This window comes from Arachis stenosperma, chromosome 3 (assembly GCF_014773155.1).
Source record: "Arachis stenosperma cultivar V10309 chromosome 3, arast.V10309.gnm1.PFL2, whole genome shotgun sequence".
Lineage (NCBI taxonomy): Eukaryota > Viridiplantae > Streptophyta > Magnoliopsida > Fabales > Fabaceae > Arachis > Arachis stenosperma.
The window spans coordinates 96,229,618-96,241,879 of record NC_080379.1 but is presented as its reverse complement, the minus strand read 5'-3'; positions in this window follow the sequence as shown (position 1 = coordinate 96,241,879).

Sequence of the window (12,262 nt, the reverse complement as noted above, 5' to 3'; positions counted from 1 at the left end):
CTCAAACTTACTAAAAACTATATAAAAACAATGCCAAAAAGCGTATAAATTATCCGCTCATCAATGACCTTACACTCTCCTTTTGGATTCTCTTCTGTATTGCTTGGGAGAGTACTAGGAGGGAGTTTAGTAACTTTCTTACTCAGCTAACCCACTTGTGCCTCCAAGTTTCTAATGGAGGACCTTGTTTCAATCATGAAACTTTGAGTGGTTTTGATTAGATCAGAGACCATGGTTGCTAAGTCAGAGTGGCTCTGTTTAGAATTCTCTGTCTGTTGCTGAGAAGATGATGGAAAAGGCTTGCCATTGCCAAACCTATTTCTTCCACCATTATTGTTGTTGAAACCTTGTTGAAGTCTCTGTTGATCCTTCCATGAGAGATTTGGATGATTTCTCCATGAAGGGTTATAGGTGTTTCCATAGGGTTCTCCCATGTAATTCACCTCTTCCATTGAAGGGTTCTCAAGATCATAAGCTTCTTCTTCAAATGAAGCATCCTTAGTACTGCCTGGTGCAGCTTGCATTCCAGACAGACTTTGAGAAATCATATTAACTTGCTGAGTCAATATTTTGTTCTGAGCCAATATGGCATTCAGAGTATCAATCTTAAGAACTCCTTTCTTCTGATTCGTCCCATTGTTCACAGGATTCCTTTCAGAAGTGTACATGAATTGGTTATTTGCAACCATTTCAATGAGTTCTTGAGCTTCTGCAGGCATCTTCTTCAGATGAAGAGATCCTCCAGCAGAGCTGTCCAATGACATCTTGGACAGTTCACACAGACCATCATAGAAGACACCTATGATGCTCCATTCAGAAAGTATGTCAGAGGGACACTTTCTGATCAATTGTTTGTATCTTTCCCAAGCTTCATAGAGGGATTCACCTTCCTTCTGTCTGAAGGTTTGGACTTCCACTCTAAGCTTACTCAATTTTTGAGGTGGAAAGAACCTTGCCAAGAAGGCATTGACTAGCTTTTCCCAAGAGTTCAGGCTTTTTTAGGTTGTGAGTCCAACCATATCCTAGCTCTGTCTCTTACAGCAAAAGGGAATAGCATAAGTCTGTAGACCTCAGGGTCAACCCCATTGGTCTTGACAGTGTCACAGATTTGCAAGAATTCAGCTAAAAACTGATGAGGATCTTCCAATGGAAGTCCATGGAACTTGCAATTTTATTGCATTAGAGAAACTAATTGAGGCTTAAGCTCAAAGTTGTTTGCTCCAATGGCAGGGATAGAGATGCTTCTCCCATAGAAGTCGGGAGTAGGTGCAGTAAAGTCACCAAGCACCTTCCTTGCATTGTTGGCATTATTGTTGTGTTTGGCTGCCATGTCTTCTTCTTGTTTGAAGATTTCTGTTAGGTCCTCTATAGAGAGTTGTGCTTTAGCTTCTCTTAGCTTTCGCTTCAAGGTCCTTTCAGGTTTAGGGTCAGCCTCAACAAGAATGCTTTTGTCTTTGCTCCTGCTCATATGAAAGAGAAGAGAACAAGAAAATATGAAATCCTCTATGTCACAGTATAGAGATTCTTTGAAGTGTCAGAGGAAAAGAAGAATAGAAGGAGGAGGTAGAAGAATTCGAACTTATCAAGAGAGATAGGGTTCGAATTGTGCATTGAGGAGGAGTGTTAGTCCATAAATAGAAGGATGTGAGAAGAGGGGAAGAAATTTTCGAAAATTAAAGTGAATTAATTAAAAGAAATTTTGAAAAAAGGTAATTGATTTTCGAAAACTAAGATTGGAAAAAAAAAGTGATTTTTGAAAAAGATTTTGAAATTAGAAATCAAAAAGATATGATTGAAAACTATTTTGAAAAAGATGTGATTAAAAATATATGATTGAAAAGTTATGTTAAAAAGATATGATTGAGAAGATATGATTTGAAAAAGATTTGATTTTGAAAAATTATGAAAACTTGAAAAAAAATTTGAATTAAAAACAAAATCTTCCTTCTTGTGCCATCCTGGCGTTAAACGCCCAGAATGGTATCCATTCTGGCGTTTAACGCCCAAAACTCACCTCCTTTGGGCGTTAAACGCCCCCTGGCTGGCGTTTAAACGCCAGTTTTCTTTCCTCACTGGGCGTTTTGAACGCCCTGCTTTTTCTGTGTAATTCCTTTGCTGTATGTTCTGAATCTTCAATTCTCCGTATTATTGACTTGAAAAGACATAAATTAAAAAATTTTTTTGAATTTTTAATGATGAGGAATAATCAAAATGCAACTAAAATCAAATAAACAATGCATGCAAGACACCAAACTTAGAAGTTTGTATACTACTGACACTAACAAATTGAGAATGCATATGAGAAACAACAAAACACTCAAGACAAGAGAATTTAAAGATCAGATCAAGGAAATCATCAAGAACAACTTGAAGATCAATGAAGAACACCATGCATGTAATTTTCGAAAATTAGAGGAATAAAGACATGCAATTGACACCAAACTTAAAATTAGACACTAGACTCAAACAAGAAACATAAAACATTTTTTTGATTTTAAGATTTTATAATTTTTTTGGATTTTTCGAAAATTATATGGAAAAGAAAATAAAGAGATTCAAAATTTTTAATAAGAATTCCAGGAATTATGCAATGTTAGTCTAAAGCTTTAGTCTAAAGAAATTAGACATGGCTAGCCAAGCTTCAGCAGGACATTGCATTCAAGAGCTAAATTGATGAGAATCAATCAGCTTTGGTGATGATGAAAACATCACCTTGAAACTCTAGAATTCTTTCTTAAAAATTCTGAAGAGAAATACCTAATCTAAGCAACAAGATGAACCGTCAGTTGTCCAAACTCAAACAATCCCCGGCAACGGCGCAAAAAACTTGGTGTTGTTGCCGGATCAAAACTTGGCACTGTTATTGCAGGGAACAAATGCGAAATTGTAGTTAGGACATTTAATTCCCCGGCAACGGCGCCAAAAACTTGGTGCACGAAATTGTGATCATCAATGGCGCCATCAACATGGTACGCTCAATTGCAAGAGATAAACATTCAAGCCTTGTTTGCTTGTAGAACGGAGGTGGTTGTCAGGCACGCGTTCATAAGTGAGAATGATGATGAGCGTCACATAATCATCACATTCATCATGTTCTTGGGTACGAATGAATATCTTAGAACAAGAATAAGCTGAATTGAATAGAAGAACAATAGTAATTGCATTAATACTCGAGGTACAGCAGAGCTCCACACCTTAATCTATGGTGTGTAGAAACTCCACTGTTGAAAATACATAAGTGATAATAGTGATCATTGGCTTCGGCCCCAGAGAGGGAACCAGAAGAACCAAGATGAAAATACAATAGCAAAAGGTCCTATTTGTAGAGAACTAGTAGCTTAGGGTTTACAAAGATGAGTAAATGACATAAAAATCCACTTCCGGGCCCACTTGGTGTGTGCTTGGGCTGAGCATTGAAGCTTTCATGTGTAGAGACTTTTCTTGGAGTTAAACGCCAGCTTTTGTGCCAGTTTGGGCGTTTAACTCCCATTCTTGTGCCAGTTTCAGCGTTAAACGCCAGAATTCTTGAGCTGACTTGGAACGCCTGTTTGGGCCATCAAATCTCGGGCAAAGTATGGACTATTATACATTGCTGGAAAGCCCAGGATGTTGACTTTCCAACGCAATTAAGAGCGCGCCAATTGGGCTTCTGTAGATCCAGAAAATCCACTTCGAGTGCAGGGAGGTCAGAATCCAACAGCATCTGCAGTCCTTTTCAGCCTCTAAATCAAATTTTTGCTCAGGTCCCTCAATTTCAGCTAGAAAATATCTGAAATCACAGAAAAACACACAAACTCATAGAAAAGTCTAGAAAAGTGAATTTTAAATAAAAACTAATAAAAATATAATAAAAACTAACTAAAACATACTAAAAACATACTAAAAACAATGCCAAAAAGCGTATAAATTATCCGCTCATCACAGCTCAGTCTAATTACACTACTACTGAAAAGGAGCTTCTTGCTATTATTTTTGCTCTGGATAAATTTCGAGCCTATTTACTTGGTACTAAGGTAGTAGTATACTCAAACCATGCAGCTCTAAAATATTTATTAGCTAAAAAAGACTCCAAATCAAGGTTGATACGTTGGATACTATTGCTACAAGAATTTGACTTAGAAATTAAGGATAGGAGTGGTAACCAGAATTTAATGGCAGACCACTTGAGTCACCTTGAGCACATTAAGGATGACTCCACTCCTATCAATGATGCTTTCCTATTTGATAACTTGCATGCAGTATCTGAAGTAGCTCCTTGGTATGCACTCGTAGCTAATTATCTAGTTCGCCATACTTTCCCTCCCAATTTTACTAAGCATCAAAGAGACAAGCTAAAAAGCGAGTCCAAATATTATATATGGGATGATCCATATTTATAGAGGTGTGGTGCTGACCAGGTAATTAGAAGGTGTGTACCCCAATCAGAATTCCAGTCCATTATAGAGGCTTGCCACTCTACCGAGAGTGGGGGACATTTTGGCCCTTAAAGAATAGCTAGAAAAATTTTAGACTGTGGATTCTGGTGGCCTACTCTTTTTAAAGATGTTGCTACCTTTTGTAAATCTTGTTCCCCATGTCAAAGGTTTGGTAATATATCCAAGAAGGATGAGATGCCTCAACAGATTATACTTTTCTGTGAAATTTTTTATGTATGGGGCATTGACTTCATGGATCCATTTCCAAACTCTAGTGGTTACCTTTATATACTGTTAGCTGTAGATTATGTTTCTAAATGGGTGGAAGCAATTCCTACCCGTATTGATGATGCTAACACTGTTGTTTCCTTTGTTAGAAACCATATTATCTGTTGCTTTGGATCACCACGAGCAATCGTGAGCAATCAAGGCACTCACTTTTGTAACATGAGACTCACAGGATTACTGAAGAAGCATGGGATTATTTATAAAGTAGCAACAGCTTATCATCCCCAGAGCAATGGGCAAGCAGAGGTATCTAACAGAGAGATTAAACGCATTCTGGAGAAGATAGTAAAGCCTCATAGGAAGGACTGAAGTGCTAGGTTACAAGATGTACTCTGGGCATATCGAACAGCGTACAAGACACCCAATGGGATGAGCTCCTTCCGCTTAGTATACGGTAAGGCTTGCCACCTTCCAGTAGAAGTGGAACACAAGGCCTTTTGGGCTGTAAAGGAATGCAACATGAATTTTAAGGAAGCTGGTGCTGAAAGGAAGCTGCAACTAGCAGAATTAGAGAACCTTCACCTAGAAGCATATGACAACTCCAGGCGATACAAGGAAAAGAAGTAGGCCATCCATGACAAGCACATAAAAAGGAGAGAATTCAAACCAGGGGAGTTAGTTCTTCTTTATAACTCCAGAATGAGGCTTATTCCAGGCAAACTGTGATCAAGATGGGAAGGCCCCTACAGAGTAGAAAAGGCAGAGCCATACGGAGTTTTTCACCTGCATCATCCTTCTAGCTCCAAATTCATTAAGGTCAATGGACACCGCCTAAAGCTTTATCATGGTGAGAAGATGAAGGATCACATAGAGCTAGAGGTCTTCCTCCTGGAAGACCCACCAATAGAAGCTGAATGAGCCTAAAGACCGTCCAACTTAAGGAAATAAAAGCAAAGTGCTAGGTGGGAGACAACCCACCATGGTATGATCGTTCCATTTTAGTCTTAGTTTTACTTTTTAATTTTCTACTTTATTTTTTTTCTTAATGACTCTTCTCAGAACCTCTGCACTTAGTTTGCATCTGCATTCGCATTCTGCATAAAAAAGGGAGGGAGCGGGTTGGGGGGAAGCACGCGACACGCAAGCGTTGCTGACGCGTACGCGTCATATGTGCTTTCATAACTAGAAGAAAAGAAGAAAAAAGCTACACGGGAGCTTGGCTGGAGGTGTGCCATAGGCACAACCATGCCCACGCAAACGCATCCGTGATGCGTCCGCGTCACTTGCAAAATCCGCCTTCCACGCGAGCGCGTCACTTACGCACACGCGTGACCCTGCAATTTCGACATAAATAGGTGTCTGGCAGAATGTTATGATGGAATAGGGATGGAGTTGTGCTGGAAGCACAAGCCCCATCACGCGAACGCGTGCCCCACGCGTCCGCATCATTATTCAAATAGAGCCTATTCATGCGTGCGCCTCACCCACGCGCACGCGTCACCCTAAATTTTGGCAATGTGCGTATGAAACCGAGACTTGTGCGTGAACAATGCAGCTTTCGTGCCAATAGCACAAATTAGGTCACGCGTACGCGTGATCCACGTGTCCGTATCACCTGAAATTATCACAAACCATGTGACCGCATGCTCCACGCGTCCGCGTCACATGCTACGCACAGCTTATCCAGATCAGCGCCAGATATCTTATCTTTTCTTCCCCAATCCTAATTTCTCTTATCCCTTCTTATTTCTTTCTTCTCCCTTCTTCCTTATTTATTCTTTCTTATCATTCACTCTCTCCTCCCTTATTTTTCACATCCATTATCAAGGTTCTTTGCATTTCTATTATTCTTTTTCTCTTTATTTATGTTTTCTTCTTCCTTTTTCCCTTTCTTTTCTTTTTCATTATCTATGTTTTCTTTTTCTTTCTTTTTCTTTTTATATTCTTTTGATTGATGTTAGATATTTAATTGGGTGATTGTTTTTCTTCTATATTTTACTTGTGAGTATATTAAGGAATAACTTGACAATTAATATTACTTCCTAAAAAGGGTTGCTTGCATGTTCACTTTAATGCTTTCAATAACATATTTACCACGCATGCTAAGTGTTTGTGAAAAAGCCCGTATGGCATTGTTTATTATTTTAAATTATTCTATTCTACAACTCTACTGCCTGTTTTTCACAAAACCCCCTTTATATTTTATTGATTAAATAGAATTGTCAAATATAAACAGACTGTTAGTTTGAAAAAGTTGATAATCTAACTTGGACATTAATGCTTGATCTGTGCTACTCATGCCTTTGCCAGCATGCCAATAAACATCTTGCATTTAATTGCCATTACATGCACTTGCTATGTTTTCATTGATGAACTGATCACATGTAGTCATGACCATGTGTTAACGACATCTTTCTTTACCGTGCATTGATTATCATGTATCCTACTCTCTTCCTTCCTCTAACCCTTGAAGTTTTAAAGTACTTACCCTTTCCCTTTCAGGATGGCCACAAGAAGGGTAAAGAGAAAGCTACTCCCAAACCACCAACAAGGAAAGGAACAAAAAGAGCACTAATGGCAGAGCCATCTTCAACAGCTGTAAAGCCCTCAACAAAGCGAATCAAAAAGATCATCAAGGTCGATGAAAAAGAGAAATCCTTTCCAGCAAAGGACATTGCGCGGTTCACTAACTGCTACTGTGAGCAGATGTTCCCCATACTCACTGGGCAGAACTATAGCAATGAATACCTACTCATCCTCCCGAACCATATCGTTGAATTTGTTGAACCCCGCATTGAGCAAAGACAATGGGAATTCTTACGAAGACGGCCACAGCAGGTTAATCTATCATGAGTAGTTGAATTCTACTCCAATTTTCACATGCCGACACTGTAGTCTGTCTATATTCATCAGAAGCAAGTCCCTATAACTGAAGAGGCCATTCAACAAGCTTTAAAACTTCCCCCTGCCCCTGAAGGATTGGACGCATTTCAATAAGCCTCTGTCCAACACCAGACATACAAATTTGACTGGGACGCCGTTCTCAGAGTTATGGCACAACCTGGCAGCAGATGGATCTATGGATACCATCGATCCTGACCTAAGGGAATATTGGCTTCAGCACTGACCTTGGAGGCTCGAGTATGGGCACAGATTATGTCCCACTACATTTTTATGAGTACTCATGAGTCCTCCTTCACTGCAAACATGGTTGTTCTACTACGGTGTATCCTTATAGACCAGCATCTCAATTTACCAAGACACATCCGAAATGCTATGGGATACATACAAATTGCGGGCAACTTACCTTTTCTTACCTTGATTTCAGATCTAGTCTCAGCAGCCGGAGTCTCCTACAGAGTTAGGGATACCAAGACCATACTTCCGCAGAATAATCAGTACGTCCCTAACGGGAAGTACATCAGATCTCCAGTAGCCACGACTAGCCGGCCTACGCCGGCGATATTCCTTCTCCTTCCACATCACAAGCACCTCTAACAAACCAACTGCTCCATCAGATACTTGAGAGATTGGACCGGCTAGACCGGCAAGAAAAGCGAAGAGAGTGTTGTAACAAGCGCCGATTCACATACCTCAAGGAGCTACTTGTTGGCAACCACCCACCCGAGGAGGATCTGGACTCTACTTCTTTTACTAGCACAGGGAGCCATGACGCTCCCGCTTGTGGAGACACTGCTACTAGTCCCCCTTTGTTCTTGACAGATGGCACCGAGGACGGTGCAAAGCTTTAAGTGTGGGGAAGTCGATCAGTACCTGACTTCCGGAGGTAATTTCTCTTCCTTAACACCAATAAAATAGGATATTTATTTATTTTTCTTTTAATTAGGATAAGATAGATTGCATTGTAATAGGTTATTTGTATGCAAGATCTATTTGGTTGAAATATAATAAGTTTCTTTTTAAGACCCTATTTTTGAAAAATTTCACTAATTTAAAAGAAAATTTTTCCATTAAAACTTGTTCGAAGTTGTATTTGGAACATAAAATGGTAGCTAAAGAATACACAACCCGTGAGATTTGAGCTTAGAGGACATGGTTACATTATTTAACCATAAAAATTTATTCTTGTGTGTTTACTTCTCTATGATTGTAATCTTTATTTTGTTCCACCCTATATGTCCAATAGTTAATGTATTTAAATGCATGCATATGATTGAGGCCATTAATTATTTTAGCTCACTTATCCCAAAATAGCCTACCCTTTCAATTACCCTTGTTAGCCACTTTGAGCCTTTTAAATCCTCATTTATTCTATATTTTATCACATTACTAGCCTTAAGCGGAAAAATAATTAAACACTCCAATTGAATCATTGGTTAGCTTAAGTTAGAGATTGTGTATCAATTGAGTATGGGAAGATCGTGGGAACATGGGTTAATAAAGGAACATGTCATGATAAAATAAAGGGAATTTGGGTACCTACTCAGGTAAGACCAGAAAATTAAAAATCCATGTGCATTGATAATGTTATGTTTATTTTTATATTTAAAAAAACATTCAAAGTAATTAAGTAATTAAATAAGGGGGCAAAATTACCCTAATGCTAAGTTAAGTTAAAAAAAAAAGGATCAATGCATATGTGATAAAAATTAAAAGAAATGGTGATGCATGAGTATGTAATACAAAAGTGAGAATTTTGTGTAGCTAGGCATGAATTTAAAAGTTTATAAAGTATGTATAGGTAAGAGCTTAGGCTAATCAAAGGATTCAATTTATAGCTCACTTAACTATATATATATATATATATATATATATATATCCTCACTTTTACCTTGTCCCTATTACAACCTTAAAAAGACCTCATGATGTTTGCATTGGCACATTAATTATTTGTTGACTGGTTAGGTGAAGAACAAAATTTAGAAAGTATGACTAGAGAAAAGTAGAGTGATTACCCTATACACTTGAGTGACTAGAGTGCACATATTCCATTAGTGAGGGTTCAATGCTTAATTCTATGTTCCCTGCTTTCATAAGCTGTCTTATCACACCTGTCTTTACTGTATAATTAGTGGAATTTGATTTATATTTGTCTTGAAGAATTTATTTACTTTTAACCAAGTAGACAAAATCATCTTAGCATATAGTTGCATTCATATACATAGGATGCATTGCATTGCATGAGTCTTACTTTTCCCTACTTGTTTATTTTATCTCCTTGAGCTAAGCATGAGGACATGCTAATGTTTAAGTGTGGGGAGGTTGATAAACCACTATTTTATGGTTTATCTTGGGTTTAATTGAGTGGTTTTATCAAGTCTTTACCCACTTATTCATATGAACTGCATGACATCACAATCCCTTCCTAAGTTTGTTCTATGGTTGAAAACATGCTTCCTAGAGATCTTTAATTTGTGTATTTCAATTCTCCTTTATACCATTCGATGCCATGATCCGTGTGTTAAGTGTTTTAGGCTTTACAGGACAGGAATGGCTTAGAGAATTGATACACAAAATCGTGATACACAACTTCATGCAGCTGACCAGCAAGTGCACTGGGTCATCCAAGTAAAACCTTACGTGAGTAAGGGTCGATCCCACAGAGATTGTCAGCTTGAAGCAAGCTATGGTCATCTTGTAAATCTCAGTCAGGCATATTCAAATGGTTATGGGGTTTTGATAATTAAATGAACGAAATAGAACATAAAATATGATAGAAATACTTATGCAATTCATTGGTGGGAATTTCAGATAAGCGTATGAAGATGCTTTGTTCCCTCTGAGCCTCTGCTTTCCTATTGCCTTCATCCAATCATTCATACTCCTTTCCGTGGTAAGATGTATGTAGGTGGATCACCGTTGTCAATGGCTACCATCCATCCTCTCAGTGAAAATTGTCCTCTACGGTTTCCAGCATGGCTAATCAGTTGTCGATTCTCGATCGTGTCAAAATAAGATCCATTGATCCTTTTGTGCAATGTCACTGCACCCCACAGGCGTGAGTTTGAAGTGCGTCACAGTCATCCCATCCCAGATCCTACTCGGAATACCACAGACAAGGTTTAGACTTTCTGGATCTCAAGAATGCTGCCAATTGGTTCTAGCTTATACCACGAAGACTCTGATAGCACGAAATGGAAGCTCTGTTGTCAGGAGAGACAACCATGCATCGTGAACCAGGAGGCCAAGAGATATGCATTCAAGCTTGTTTTCAAGTAGAATGGAAGTGGTTGTCAGGCACGCGTTCATAAGTGAGAATGGTGATGAGTGTCACTTGATCATCACATTCATCATGTTGAAGTGCGAATGGATATCTTAGAACAAGAATAAGCTTGAATTGAATAGAAAAAAGTAGTAATTGCATTAATTCATGAGGAACAGTAGAGCTCCACACCTTAATCTATGATGTGTAGAAACTCCACCGTTGAAAATACATAAGAACAAGGTCTAGGCATGGCCATCAAATAACATGAAACAATCAAAAAGGGTTCAAAGACCTGATCCCAAGATCAAATATGATCAAAAGATGAAAATACAATAGTAAAAGGTCCTATTTATAGTGAACTAGTAACCTAGGGTTTACAAAAATAAGTAAATGATGCAGAAATCCACTTTTGGGGCCCACTTGGTGTGTGCTTGGGCTGAGCATTGAAGCTTTCACGTGCATAGGCTTTCCTTGGAGTTAAACACCAGCTCTGGTTCCAGTTTGGGCATTTAACTCCAGTTTTTATGCCAGTTCTAGCGTTTAACGCCAGAAAAGGGTCTCTGACCGGCGTTTTGACTCCAATTTGGGTCATCAAATCTCGAGTAAAGTATAAACTATTATACATTGCTGGAAATCCCAAGATGTCTACTTTCCAACGCAATTGAGAGCGCACCAATTGGGCTTCTGTAGCTCTAGAAAATCCATTTCGAGTGCAGAGAGGTCAGAATCCAACAACATCTGCAGTCCTTTTTCAGCCTCTGAATCAGATTTTTGCTCAAGTCCCTCAATTTCAGCCAGAAAATGCCTGAAATCATAGAAAAATACACAAACTCATAGTAAAGTCCAGAAATGTGATTTTTGCATAAAAACTAATAATTATATACTAAAAACTAACTAAATCATACTAAAAACTACCTAAAAATAATGCCAAAAAGCGTTTAAATTATCCGCTCATCACAACACCAAACTTAAATTATTGCTTGTCTCCAAGCAACTGAAAACAAAATAGAATAAAAAGAAGAGAATATACAATGAATCTCACAATATCAATGAAACTTAGTCCTAATTAGATGAGCGGGGCTAATAGCTTTTTGCTTCTGAACAGTTCTGGCATCTCACTTTCCTTTGAAATTCAGAATGATTGGCATATATAGGAACTCAGAATTTTAGATAGTGTTATTGATTCTCCTAGTTCAGTATGTTGATTCTTGAATACATCTACTTTATTAGTCTTGGTAGTGACCCTAAGCATCTTGTTTTCCAGTATTACCACCGGATACATAAATGCCACAGACACATAACTGGGTGAACCTTTTCAGATTGTGACTCAGCTTTGCTAAAGTCCCCAGATAGAGGTGTCCAGAGTTCTTAACCACACTCTTTCTGCTTTGGATCATGACTTTAACCACTCAGTCTCAAGATTTTTAATTGGACCTTCATGACACAAGCACAT